This window comes from Petaurus breviceps, unplaced genomic scaffold, assembly GCF_028583685.1.
Source record: "Petaurus breviceps papuanus isolate PSGF00001 unplaced genomic scaffold, PetGlider_PUasm1.0 172, whole genome shotgun sequence".
NCBI classification, from domain to species: Eukaryota; Metazoa; Chordata; class Mammalia; order Diprotodontia; family Petauridae; genus Petaurus; species Petaurus breviceps.
In genome coordinates, this window is record NW_027185755.1 from 2,294,299 (window position 1) to 2,308,568 (window position 14,270).

At 40.6% G+C, this 14,270-nt stretch overlaps 1 long non-coding RNA gene across 1 annotated transcript in view; it reads right to left on the bottom strand.

Annotated features, from left to right (window-relative positions):
- Nucleotides 1-9,102: 9,102 nt before the first annotated feature.
- LOC138157383 (uncharacterized) overlaps nt 9,103-14,270 on the bottom strand; it is a 14,882-nt gene continuing 9,714 nt past the window's right edge. Inside the window, exon 4 of the long non-coding RNA XR_011167382.1 lies at nt 9,103-11,966. This is a non-coding gene — a long non-coding RNA (uncharacterized lncRNA). The remainder of the gene's footprint in view (nt 11,967-14,270) is intronic.

Below are 14,270 nucleotides of genomic sequence, written 5' to 3' on the forward strand. Positions count from 1 at the left end.
GTTATTTCTAAGGGTGTGGTGCTAAGTATCTGAGCCTGATTTGATCCCCAGGTCATCCCAACACTGGGGCCGGTGCTCTTACTTGCTAGCAAACATAGAGAAAGGAGACATCTTAAAGCCCTGGTTCTCTGTGCTCCATCCCTGTGGACACTCCTCCTCCCTTCTGGCACTGGAGATTCTGAAGACCTGCTGGCCATCGCCCTCATCCCTCCCAGGAGAGGACTAAGCCCAGCAGTGTGTTTTTGGATCCTTGACGGCTGGAAATAATGAATTTATATCTTCATATTCCCAGGACAGTGCCTAGCACACATAGCTGGTGCTTTAATAAATTTTATTAATTGATATGTAATTTGTATTTATATACTATATATTTATTTTATGTATAATGTTATTTATAAGCATGAATATGAATGCATACACATACATATATAACATAGGGTCATAGATTTAGAGCTAGGAAGGACCTTAGAAGTTACTAGCTCATCCTCCCATTTTACAGATGAGGAAACTAAGGTCCGAAGAAGAGCAGCAATTTGCCCTGGGTCCAGAGAAACTAAGAGGCAGAGCAGGGATTTTGAGCCTATATTCTCTTGCTCCAAATTCTCCTGACTACCCCCACACCTCCCCCACCCCAGGTAATTCTGCAGCTGAGTGGCCAAATAGCCCTTGTTTTTGTGTGACTTATTCCTGATCAGTGCCTTAGTCTTTCCTCCCATTCAATGGGGCTATTCTCCAGCCTCTGCAGATGCTGAATCTGAGCTAGCAAAGGGGCAGGTCTCCCTGGAGGCAATTAAACAGTCTGTGTTGTTCACCAGGCTATTGGATTTCTTACACATTCCTCCTGTTGATGCTCCAGCCCCTAGGGCCTCTGCTAGCTTTATGAATACAACTTATTAATTAGCATCAATTAATAATCAACCTCAGGGTTATTGTGGCGCCTGCTGCAGGGATCCCCAAGCACTTAAAGACACATAAGTTCATTTTGGTCCCTGGCATGTTGGGAAGAGGGCAGAGGCCTGGCCAGTGTGGTTGTGGTAAAACAGGGCCTGGGCACAAGCCAGGTGCCCACAGCTGTCAGGAAGGTGTTGGCTCTAGGATGTTGGAAGATGATGTCAGGTCACTGAGATTGGGATTGGCAGTGGGTCTCGGTTTCCTCATCTGTAGAATGGCAAGGGTGGGGGACCATGTGATCTCTCAGAGCACTTTCATATCTAAAGCTACAATCCCATAAACAAGCATTCCTTTCAGCCAACCCTGAAAAGCTACACAGTGGTTCCTCTAGGCCTGCTCTTATCAGTAACTGACCTCGCTTCCTAGGTCCATCAGTAAATGTCCATCAGTAAATGGACTGATCAGGAGGGGCTGAGAACTCCAGTTCTCTCTTAACCTGGAATCACATAAAGAACAATCTCTCTTAAAAAGACATTCATTCTGCAAACCTTTCTTTCCAAAGTACCTACTGTGTGAATGGTGCTGTCTGAGGTAGTAGGGGGTGACTTTAAAGGGACTATTGAAGGATAGCTCCCTGAGGGCAGGAACTGGGTTTTTTTTGTCTCTGTCCCTAGCACCAAGCACAGGGTCAGCAAATGGCATGTACAGAATCAATATTTGTTCAGCGAATGCAGAGTAAGATACACCCTGAGTAAAAATCGAGGGTGAACCAGCCCAAGGTTATGAGACTAGGTACCTTGGACAAAAGTAATGAGGCCACTTCAATTTGATACAATTCCATTCAACTCAGCTCAAGGAACAAGGTATCCACTATGCCCTAGGCCAGGGGTGGGGAACCTGTGCCCTTGAGGCCACATATGGTCCTCTAGGTCCTCAAGTGCGGTTTGGGCCACACTTGAGCTAGAGGGCCGCATGTGGCCTCAAGATCACAGGTTCCCCACCTCTACCCTAGGCATTGTAACAAGTGCTGGAAATACATGGACAAAAATGAGATGGTTCCTGCCTATAAGGATACTACATTGTATATGAGAGATGTACCTTATACACAGATAAGGTAGACTGAGGAAGGACAGAGTACATATAACTCTGGGATCCCAGAAGGCTTCATGCAGGGGCTGGGACCTGAATTAAGATTTGAAGACAGGCAATGTTTCTGAAACAGATCATGGGATCATAGATTATGGACTGGAAGGGGTACCTTATGGGAAGGAAAAAAACAAGCATTTATTTATTAAAATGCCTACTATGTACCAGGTCCTGGGCTAAGCACTCCACAAATATCACATTTGATCCTCACAAAGTGCTATTGTTATACCCATTTTATAGCTGAGGAAACTGAGGGACACCATTGTTAAGTGACTTGCCCAGGGTCACACAGCTGTTAAGTGTCTAAATCTAGATTTGCACTCAGGTCTTCCAGACTCCGAGCTTGGTGCTTTATTCACTGCACCACCAAGCCACATCTAGGCAGACAATCCAACCTCCTCATTGAGACAACTGAGGTCCAGAGAAATGAAGTGACTTGTCCAAGGTTATACAGGCTGTTAAGCGGCAGAGCTGGCATTTGAATGCAGGTTGTCTGAATAGATCTGGGTTAACGAGACTACTTTACAGACATGTTGCACAGTCATTGAGAATGAATGGTCAAAGACGATGAAATGCTAAGTTTGCAAAATAGCTGTTAGTCCAGTTTGACTGTGAAAAGTATGTGAAGGGGGGAGGTAGGGTAATAGGAAATGTCTTGAAAAGTAAGCTGGAGTCAGGTTATGGAGGAGCTTAAATTCTAGGCTGAGGAATTAATATTTTATCCTAGAGGAAATAGGGAGCCACTAAAGATTCTTGAGCAGGAGAGTGACATGGTTACATTCATGCCTTAGGAAGAAAGAGGATTTTGGCAGTGGTGTGGGATTAGAGAGAGGAGGGCCTGGATGCAGGAAGACCAACTAGGAGGCTATTGAAAGGGGAGATGACTGAAATGAAGGGGTAGCTGGGTGAGAGAAGATAAAGAGATAATAGAGAAGTTTGGGAGAGGTCCATATAGGGGGAAAGATGAAATCTATTTTAGGCATGTTGAATTTGAAATATTGATGGGATGCCCATCTAGGAGATGTCCAGCAAGCAGGTGATGGTGTGGGACTGGAGGTTAGGAGAGAGATTAAGATCAAATATGTAGATGTGGGTGTCATCTGCTTAGAGGTGATAATAGAATCCACAGGAACTGATGAGACCATATAGGGATAGAGCTTAGAAAGAGAAGAGGCAGTGGTCCAGGACAGAGCCCTGGGTGGGCAAAAATGCCTCCTAAACAGGGAGAAGAGAATCAGGAGAAGGAAGTATCAGCAGCCGAGGCAAGAGAATGTATCCAATGTAATCACACAGACCTTTAAGTACCTATTCTGTATCTGCCACTACTAGGCACTGAAGAGGGAAAGAAAGCAGGAAGGAAGGAAAGGAAAGAGGGAGGGAGGAAGGAAGGAAGGAAGGAAGGAAGGAAGGAAGGAAGGAAGGAAGGAAGGAAGGAAGGAAGGAAGGAAGGAAGGAAGGAAGAGTGGCTAGGTGGTGCAGTGAATAGAGCACTGGCCCTGGAGTCAGGAAGATCTGAGTTCAAATCTGGCCTCAGACACTTGACACACTTACTAGCCATGTGACCTTGGGCAAGTCACTTAACCCCAATTGCCCTCCAAAAAAAGGCAGAAAGAAGGAAAAGGAGTGAGTGAGTAAGGGAGGAAGGAAGAGAGAAGGAAGGAAGAAGGGAGAGAGGGAGGAAGGGAGGATGGAAAGAAACAAGTATTTGTTTAAGTGCCTACTTTATACCCAGAAATGTGCTAAATGCTTTACAAATATTATTTCATTTGATCCTCACAAAAACCTGAGATGTAGGTGGTATTATTATCCCCATTTTTCATTTAGAGTAAATGGACACAGTTTAAGGAACTTGCCCAAGGTCACACAGCTAGTGAGTGCCTGGGACTGGATTTGAACTCAGGTCTTCCTGACTCCAGATCTAGCACTCTATGCAATGGTGGCATAAGGGATCTGAGAAAAGAAGAAAAGGACTGGAGCACTACTAAGAGGAATGGGATAGAGAGCTCATCAGAGAAGAATCAGAAGATTGTCATACATACCCCACTGAGATTAAGTAACATGTCACTGAATCAAGAGACCAGGATTCGAATCCCACCTCCTCTTATTACTTAGTGGACAGAGTATTAAAACTGTAAGAGGCTTATTTTCTTCATCTATAAAATCGAGCTAAATATATTTGTACTCTTTCCCTTACAGGAGTGTAGTGAGATTGGGGCATTACAAATATTAAAAACAGTATATAAATATGTTGTTGTTATCACTATTATTATTATGCTTCTCATTTATTATAATAGTGTCTGGATAGAAACTGGGTCCTGGAGAGGTCTCTGTCCTGTTATTACTCTTTCATATTTAATGTTCTGCAGACTACCATACAGCTGGATAAAAGGACTTCTTTCTATAATTGAATAAAAGGATTGGGATGTCAGCTCCTCTTTGGTGGGCTCACTAAAAGCATCTTCTGGACAAATCCAGCAGCAGGCAGAGCAGGCAGACGATACGTATAGTATCCTGTTCCTATATGACTTTGGTTTCTTCTCCTAGGTCTTCATCTTTTGAAAGTTTTCTTCCTCCCTGAGGCTTGGAGATTAGGAATATTTGGTATGTCAACATCTAAGCATCAATCAACAGGCATTTAAAAGCATGGACACTGTGCTGGGCACAGCTAGGCAAAAACAATCCCTGCCCTCAAGAAGCTTATAATCTAATGGGATATATATATATGTGTGTGTGTGTGTGTGTGTGTGTGTGTGTATGTGTATACATATATACACACATACAAACCATGTAGTCAATACAATACACACATACATATGTGTATATATACATATGTTGTGTGCACATGTATGTGAATACAAGGCAGAGTAAATAGAATATAATCTCTGAGGAAGGGCACTGATAATCAGGGGGAATCAAGAAAGGCATCATACAGAAGGTGGTATTTGATCTGAGTTTTGAAGGAAGCCAGGGATTCTCTGAGGGCAGAGGTAAGGAGAGAGTGTTTCAAGCATAAGGGAAACATTGTGCAAAGGCATGGAGAAAAGAATTGAGTTTTATCAATCGACAGGTTTTTTATTAAGTGCCTACTATGTGCCATTTTACTGTGCTAGGTGTTGGGGACACAGAACCTCTGTTTGTCCCGTATGAGGAATAGTAAGTCAGCCACTACAGCTGGCCTGCAGAATGCCTGCAGAATAGCAATGAGGAAGAAGCCTGGAAAGATAGGATGGGGCCAGTTTATAAAGATCTTTAAATGCCAAAGAGAAGAGCTTATATCTGATACAAGACTCATCTCCCTGGGTTCAAATACTAGAGGTAATTAGGAGTCACTAGAGATTATTGAGTAGGGAAGTGATATGAGCAGATCGGTTTTAGGAAAATCATTTTATCAGCTAAGCAGAGTCTGGATTGAAGTGAGGGGAGACTTAAGACAGGGAGACCAATAGTTGACCAATAGTTCAAGGGAGATGTGATGAAGTCCCAAATCAAGATGGAAACTTGAGTGAAAAGTGTGTGAGTGTGAGTGAAAAGAGAGGGACATATGAAGAGAGATGATGTGAAAGTATAAATGACAAGTAACTGTAACTGATTGGATGCATGGGGTGAGTGAGAGAGAGGAGCTGAGGATGGCACCAAGGTTTCAAACTTGGATGACTGAGAGGATGGTGATGCCCTCCAGAGTAACAGAGGAGTTTGGAAGGATGTGTTTCCAAGGGAAAACAATGACTTCTGTTTTAGACATGTTGACTTAGAGATGTCTGGGGGACATCCAGTTCAAAATATCTTGTAGGCAGTTGGTGATGCAGGACTGTAGCTCAGGAGAGGAATGAGAGATGTATTTACAGACATGGCAGTCATTAGCATCATACAGACAATAACCAAGTCATCACTAAATGATATAGCATAGAGAGAAAAGAGGGCAACCTAGGGCAGGGCTAAAGGACACATCCACAGTTAGGGGTTGTGACATCGATTAAGATCCAGCAGAGTAAACTGAGGAGAAGCAGTAGGACAGGTAAGAGGAGAGTCAAAGAGAGGATAGTGTCATGAAAACCTGGAGAAGAAAGAGTATCCAGGAGAAGGTGATCAGTTGTTGGGGTGGAGCAGTGGGTAGTACACTGGGCTTGCAATCAGGAAGGCTCATCTTCCTGAGTTCAAATCTGACCTCTGACATTTACTAGCTGTGTGACCCTGGGCAAGTCATTTATCCCTGTTTGCCTCAGTTTCCTCATCTGTAAAATGAGCTGGAGAAGGAAAAGGCAAAGAACTCGGGTATCTTTGCCAAGAAAACTCCAAATGGGGCCACAAAGAACCAGGCATGACTGAAAACAACTGAACAACAGCATAGGTCAAATATTGTAGAGAAGGTTGAAGATTAAAAAAGGTCATTTGAGTTAACAATTAAGAGATCCCTGATAACTTTGGAGAGAGCAGTTTAAAAAAATATTCATTTAAATTTTTATCAACAGTCATGTTCTGTTAATTGTAGCAACAGATCAGTCTATGATAATGGTTTGATTCTAGTCTGATTTATTGTTTGAATTCTCAAGAATATTTTGATGTCTGTTTATGGTATGGATATAATATTTATATCTGTAAAAGATTTCAAGCTTCTGGTGTATAATCCTAGCTTCCAGGTCATGTCCTGCCTAAGCATTTGATAACTGCTAAATTTTTGTAGTCTGAAAGTGATAAGTTATACAGTTTCTATCATTTTCCTATATAATATGCATTGATCAATTGATAAGTCTAGGTACTTTAAGGATAACTCATCTGTAACTTTCAATGGACCAATCCTAAATTGCTATGATATAGCCCTCTGTTTCAATAAACAAATCTATATAACTCAGCCACTTATTTCAATTTTCTTTGTCAACATACTGTTGGCTGAGTTCATGTGAATGTTGCCCATGGAGCCCCTTTAGCTTCCTCTTGGATTTTATCCATTTCATAGGCTCTATCTGGAGGCAAACCAATTTCTGTTACAGTTGACAAATCTAAAGATATATACTTGTTATCTACCTTCATTATTGCTTAGTTATATGATGTCTCTTTGTTTCAAGAAGTGTTTCTATAAGTGTTTAACCTGTTGGTAGTGAACTCTGATTATTTCTATCAAGCCTCCTCCTCCTTTCTGAGAAGAATGAATCTTTCTATAGCTGCCTTAGGGTGATGGGTCCCATATTCCATAATGTATGGATTTTTATTAGGATACTTTCAAAGTCAGTTATGGTCTGTTTTAGAGCTCTGAAAGTATATGTTAAGACTAGTGTTGTGTAGGTGTTAATTACTTTAAGCAGGTCCTTCCCATTGAACTTTTATTTCAGGATGCCAATAAGTCTCTTGACAATACACAGTCATAGCTTTCTCCTGAATAGCTTTATACTCAGTGTGCCTTGCCTGGAGGAGACCCAAGTATTGTAAGTACCCCTCTGTCCATTAGTTAAACTTCATCTCCAGATTCAAGTTTGAAGTCTTTGATCTCTTTCTTTGGCATATGTCTAAAATTACCCTGAGTCATTTCCACCCTCCCCCACCCTCAAAAAGCTGGGCACAATGGTACATGCCTGTAATCCCCCCTATTGGAGCTGCCTGAAGGTTCTGGATCAATTGAGCTCAAAACTTCTAGTGCGGTAGGCCTAAAGCCAATGAGGTGACTGCATTAAATCCTGTACCAATATGGTGAACACTTGAGTTTGGGCTGCCTAAGGTTAGGCACAAACCGGTCCAGGTCAGAAATGGAGCAAGCCTAAACTTCCATACTTGGGATTGGGCCAATGACTGGCCACCACCTTTCCACCCTGGGTCAGATGGGGGACACCCAGTCTCAAGCAAAAAAATACATTGATTAAGTTCAAATGACCTTTCTTTATCTTTGGAGAAAGATCCTGTGAAATGAATGATCTGTTTAATATGTTTTTCAGTGGAGCTTATTATCCATTTGCATTAAATGATTAATAAAATGTTTTGGTCTGACTCCCTCTTTAATTTGGAAGCCATATTTAGTTCTATTCAGGAAAGAAGATAACAGAGTTAAGGCAGAACCATAATAGACTTAAACTATTTCCTTGAAAAGTGAGATGATTTATATGAATTTTTCTTGACATGATTGTGTCAGTGATATGTTTTAAGTAGACAAGTTTTCCATGGGGACATCAACTATTACGGTATTTTATTATTATTGTTGTTTTGGTGGTAGTTTTAAATATTCACAGGTCATGAATAGGCCATGAATGTGGAACTGAGTCAAAAGGCTTATAGTAATAAATAAACAGAGCAGCTGGGTGGTGCAGTGGATAGAGCACTGAGCTGAGAATCAGAAAGACTCATCTTCCTGATTTCATATCCAGCCTCAGACACTTACTATCTGAATGACCCTGAGCAAGCCACTTAACCCTTTTTGACTCAGTTTGCTCATCTATAAAATGAGCTGGAGAAGGAAATAGCAAACCACTCCAGTATCTTTGCCAAGAAAACCCCAAATGGGGTCAGTGGGACAGGACAACTGAACAATAAAAACTCTTGTGGAGCTTTTGGGTGGTTTTTTTTTTTTCAATCAATCACTCAACAAGTATTTAGTAAGCTCTTCCTGTGTTACAGGCACTGTTATGCACTGGGGATATAGAGAAAGGCAAAATCAAAAATATAACATTCTAATGAAGGAGACAATGTGAAGAATTAGGCACATACAAAAAAATACATGATGGATGGAAGGTATTTTCAGAAGGAAGGTAATTATAACTAAGTCAATAATAAGTTGCACTTTCTACCCCTGTGGTGTTTGGGAACACCCTTTTGCTAGTAATATTTCACATATAGAGAGTCACTGGCATTCTCATCTTTTGGTAGTAGATATGTGACATTTTCTGTTAGGAGAGATGGATTTGCCTCAGTCACTTAACACTTGGTAGCCATGTGACCTTGGGCAAGTAACTTAACCCCAATTGCCCTGCTTTACCCCCTCCAAAAAGTGAGAGAGAGAGAGAGAGAGAGAGAGAGAGAGAGAGATAGATGGGTTCAGGCTTGCATCTTACAAGTCAGCAAAGAGCTTTGCTAATCATTCACTTGCCACTGTAAAGAATTGAAGTCAATAATTAGAGATCCATCCAGCCCCACTGCTTTCAAGTTTTGTAGAGAAACTAATGTTTAGTTTTCTCTGTCGATTCAATTATTCGTTGTTCATTTTATTAGCACTATCAAGCTTTCTTTTTCTCAGTGGATCAAACTTGTGTTTCTGTTGTGTTTTTGGTCTTGTGACCATCCCCATGACCAGAAGTTTTCTGAATATAGTCTTCCTTCAGGGTTATCTCTTTTCTCCGAACCCTTTGCTTCTCAAGCCTCTGTAATGAAGTTTTTGATTGATGTTGTGTTATTTATTTTGTTATTTGTGTTGCATTGTCAACTTAAACCTTTTGACTTTTACCTTTAATTGTTGATGGAGAAGATCTGGAATTGGATATACTTCTATTTTTTTAATATATTTTTTCCAGTTTCATGTAAATACAATTTGTTATATACATTTTTTGTAAAATTTTGAGTTCCAAATTTTCTCCCTCCCTTCCTTCCCTCCCCACTCTCTAAGATGGTAAACAATTTGATATGGGTTATATATGTGCAATCATGTAAAACCTATTTCCATATTAGTCATGTTGAGAAAGAAGAAACAGTTTGCAAAAGGATTACATTTTGCAAAAGCAAAAAACCATGAAAAAAATAAAGAAAATGAAAATAGTGTGCTTCGATCTGCATTCAGACTCCATCAGACCTTTTTCTGGATGTGGATTATGCTTCTGTTTTCAAGATTTAATTCTATGTGTTTCTTTTTTGTTGCCTTTAAGCAGGTAATATGGCATTTAAGTTTTCTACAGCACATCCTAACTAGATATTAAAGCAATTGTCCAATTCCTTTCCATCAGTCTTCAATAAATAGCTCTCTCAGATCACTTCTGCTATGGCAGTATTTGATAACTTTCCTTAGACATATTCCTTGCTAGTACCACCTTTCTTCCTATGGTTTTTATCATGGCAATTGTTAGCACCCATACTAGGTCAACAAGTCAAAAATAATTTATTGAGCACTTGCTATGTGCCATGGTGTCTCCCTCTCTCACCAATATTCCTTTTCCCTCCTTTTCCATTCTTAAGAGAATAACCCCCCCCCAACCTTGTCCTTTGTCTTATTATATTCCTTCTATGACCCCTGATAAGGATAGGTTTCTGTCTCATCTCCTCAAATTAGAATGTAAACAGTTTCTCCTTGTTTAGTTAAATTATTCTTGATTATAATCTTATTTTTTTGCCTTCTAGAATATTGTATTGCAACTTCTCCTTTAAAGTGGTGACTACTCAATAATGTGTGATCCTGACTGTGGTTTCTCAGTATTTGACTTCTTTCTTTCTGGCTGTTTGCAGTATTTTTCCTTTGACCTAGAATCTCTGGATATTGGTTATAATGTTCTTAAGAGTTTTCATTTTCTTCCAGAAGGTGACTAGTGGGTTCTTTCTCTTTTTCCTTTTGCCCTCTAGTTCTAAGAGACTTGAGAAGTTTTCTTTTATAATTTCTTGGATTATGATGTCTAGGCTTTTTTGTTGTTGTTATTGTAGCTATCAGGTGATTTAGCTCTCAATGATTTCTTAAATTATCTCTCATTTTAATCCGTTTTCCAAGTTAGCCATTTTTACTACAAGATAACTTACATTTTATTCTATTTTTCAGCTTTTTTGATTCTGTTGTTATATTTCTTATTGTCTCATGAAGTCAATGACTTTTATTTGATCCATTTTAATTTCTATAAAGTTTGTTGCTTAGACAAGGTTTTGTATCTCTGTGCCAAGCTGCTAATTTTATTTGAAATTCATTCTCCCATAGTTCTTATTTCTTTTCTACTACAATTTTTTTCCTACTATAACTCTCCTTTTATTTCAACAAATATTATAAGCTCTTACTTGGTGTCTTCCAGAAATTCTAGTTGAACTTGTGTCTAAGCTGTGTTTTTCTTTGAGGCTTTGCTCGTAGATGTTTTAGAGTCATTCTTTCCTTCTGGTTTTGTGTCCCGAGCAACCATAACCATGATAACTCTATATGGTGGAATTCTTGTAGTTGTTGTTATTTGCTCTTTCTTCTAGCCTACTTTCTGGTTTCAGACTTTATGTTAGGGCCAGATTCTGTTTACTTCTATGTCTGGGGTAAGTTTCTGTCCTTTTGGGTCCTTCTGCTACTTTCTTGGAGTATAGAGTATTGTACTGTTCCAAGATCTTAGAGACAGTTCAAGCTGAGGACTTGAAAAGCTTTCAGAGTTTCCAAAGTAGTATGATCCAGAACAAAGTCTATTTGTCACTATTCTAATCTGAGCCCTGCACATTCCTGACCTACGTTTGGGTCTGAGCAACATACTTTTGGGCTTACCCATGGCTGGAGCTTCAGAAGACTTCTGCTGGACTCAACCTGCTGGAAAGCTCTGTTGGTTCATAGCAACAAAACAGATTTCCCCACCTTTGGTCTGAGTTTTCTGCACTGGTTTTATCACTTCAGGCATCAGACCTGACTGAAGGCTGGAACTGAGACTCTCAGAGGGGTCAGAGGCACACAATGCTTCTTGCTTTTGAACTTGTTCTTTGCTTAGTACATAAACTTGGGCCTGCAGTTGCTCCTCACCCTGAAATGCCACCCCTGGGCACAAATCCTCTCCTCAGTTCACTCCAGATCTGTGTCTCAGAGCTGGGTAGTGACCACTAGAGTTGCTAGTTGGCACCTGTTCCTTTATCCTACACAAAGTCAGTCACTTCCTTGTGGGTCTCTCATTGTCCTGCTGCTTAGCTTTAGCCCTTTTTCAGTTCCTACACTGGACTGCTCCAGCTGGTCATTCTTCACTAGAATCTGTCCCTGGAATCTGCAGACCTCTTTGTCTGTCTCCCTTTGCCAACCTGGACTGGAAAAAAAAGCACTGTCACTTTTTGTTGGATTTCCTAGTCAGGACTCAGTGTTGTATGTTTTTTTAGATCTTTGTGGAGTAGTCACAGAGGAGAGTTCAGCTATATTTCTTCCTGATACTCCACCATCTTGACCCCTACCCCCATTAGATTTAACAATCATACCCATCTCCTTTTCATAATCATTTGAGACATCAGTATTGTTTTTGTCATCTATTTTGATATTAGCTATGATCTCTGGAGTTTTATTAAGTAAAGATTTTCAATGACCTCAATTTCTTCAACATTTCCCTTTTAAGATTTTAGTATCTGGATTTTACCTCTTATTTTCTTTAATCTAGTTTTAGGGATGAAATTATTTTTTCCAATTGCCTTGCAGTGGTCAATAATACCTTGTTGTATGACTTGGAGAAGAAGGTACACCTGACAAAGACACTGACTATTGAAGCCCCTGCCTATAACTGGGATCATCTAGTTCGAGTTTTCTTGTGATGCAACATTGGCATATTAATGGCAAGGATTCATTCCTTCAGTCCATTTCATGTACCCTCATAGCACTTAATGGTCTGTAATGAAACACTGGAAATAAATAGGGTGTGGGCATTTATGGTTTGTTCCCATATATCCTGCTTTCTTGTCCCACTGTCAGACAAAGCAGCAGCATCCACTCTGCTGTCCCCTTTGTCAAACCCATCATGGTGACGGTTCCAAGTCGGGTCAGTTGGTAACCCTAGACCACCCTCCGTTACTGTCAGGACTCTGGAGCAGTTGCATTACACTACCTGGCATGTTGAGCAATCACAGCCCAATCTGTCAGTATATCAGAATTCCTGCTAGGCTTTCACAGCTTCCACCACATCTCAGAGCCCATGGAGGCCCCATTCTATTTCACCCTGGTTGGCGGTCCTTTCCCTTGCCATTGTTCCACCCCACCTCAAGGCAAGGACAATGGCTTAGACTCTGAGGGTGACAGGATGGAATTTGAAAGTGAAGGGTTGGAATTTGAGGGAGAAATAGTTATTATTATTAATGATAATAATAACAATATTTAGTAGTCATAATATTATAGTAGACCCAGGCAGCATGCTTTTCAAATTTTAACGCACTACAGAAATATCAGCTAATACTATCATTATCTTCATTCTTATTGTTATATTTCCCTCAGACCAGTAGGGTAGATATCATGATGACAGATTGTCCTGGCCTCAGTTTGCCAAGGGGCTGGATTCCCAAAGTTCAAGACCTGTATGTGACCTAGAGAAGAAAAGACTAAGCATGGGGTGGAGTGGAGAAGAGAACGAGGTGGGAGACCATTGCTGCCTTTTAGTTTTTGAAGGGCCATCTTGTAGAAGAGGGATCCTACTTGCTCTGTCTGGCCCCAGAGGCAGAACCAAGAGCACTGGATGGAAGTTGCAAAGAGGCTGATGAAGCTGGATGTCAGGAATGAGAGCTGGAGAGACACTGGGCTCCCGCTTCTTGAAGGCCTAAGCAGAGGCTAGAAGACTACAGGCAGGTATATCATAGTGAGGATTTCTTTCATTTTGGGGTGGGATTAGATGGTTTCTGGAGTCTCTTCCATCTATTAATGCTACAATTCTGAGATTTTATGAAGGCCATTTGCTCTATACATAGGGTTCAGGCTCCCAGGATGAATCGCAAATTACAAAAACAATATTAATTCAGCAACTACTGTTTGTAGAACACTGGGCCAGTACTGAGGAAGGAGATATAGTTTAGATAAGCCATAGTCTTATGTCACAATGTAATATTCATGTGTGTATTATATGTTACATGTATATGTGATATGTCTTATGATACATTATAAGTATGTGTGTATATACACACACATACACACATGTAATATTACTAACATAAGACCCTTACAGATAGATCTTATAGACAGCTAGGTAGCACAGAGGATAGAGCACTGAGCTAGGAATCAGAAAGACTCATCCTCCTTAGTTCAAATCTGGCTTTGGAAACTTAATACCTATGTGACCCTGGACAAGTCACTTAACTTGGTTTGCCTGCTTCCTCATCATTAAAATGAGCTGGAGAAGGAAATGACAAACCAGTTCAGTATCTTTGCCAAGAAAACCCCAAGTGGGGTCACAAAGGTTGGACAGAACTGAAATGACTGAGCAACATATGAACCTTACAGTATGACTGGAGAGCCAAAAGGGTATTCCTTCCATCCTTTCTTCTCCCTTCCTTCCTTTCTCCCTGCCCTCCTTTCCTCTATACCCCATTTCTCCTTTCCTTCCTTCCTTCCTTCCTTCCTTCCTTCCTTCCTTCCTTCCTTC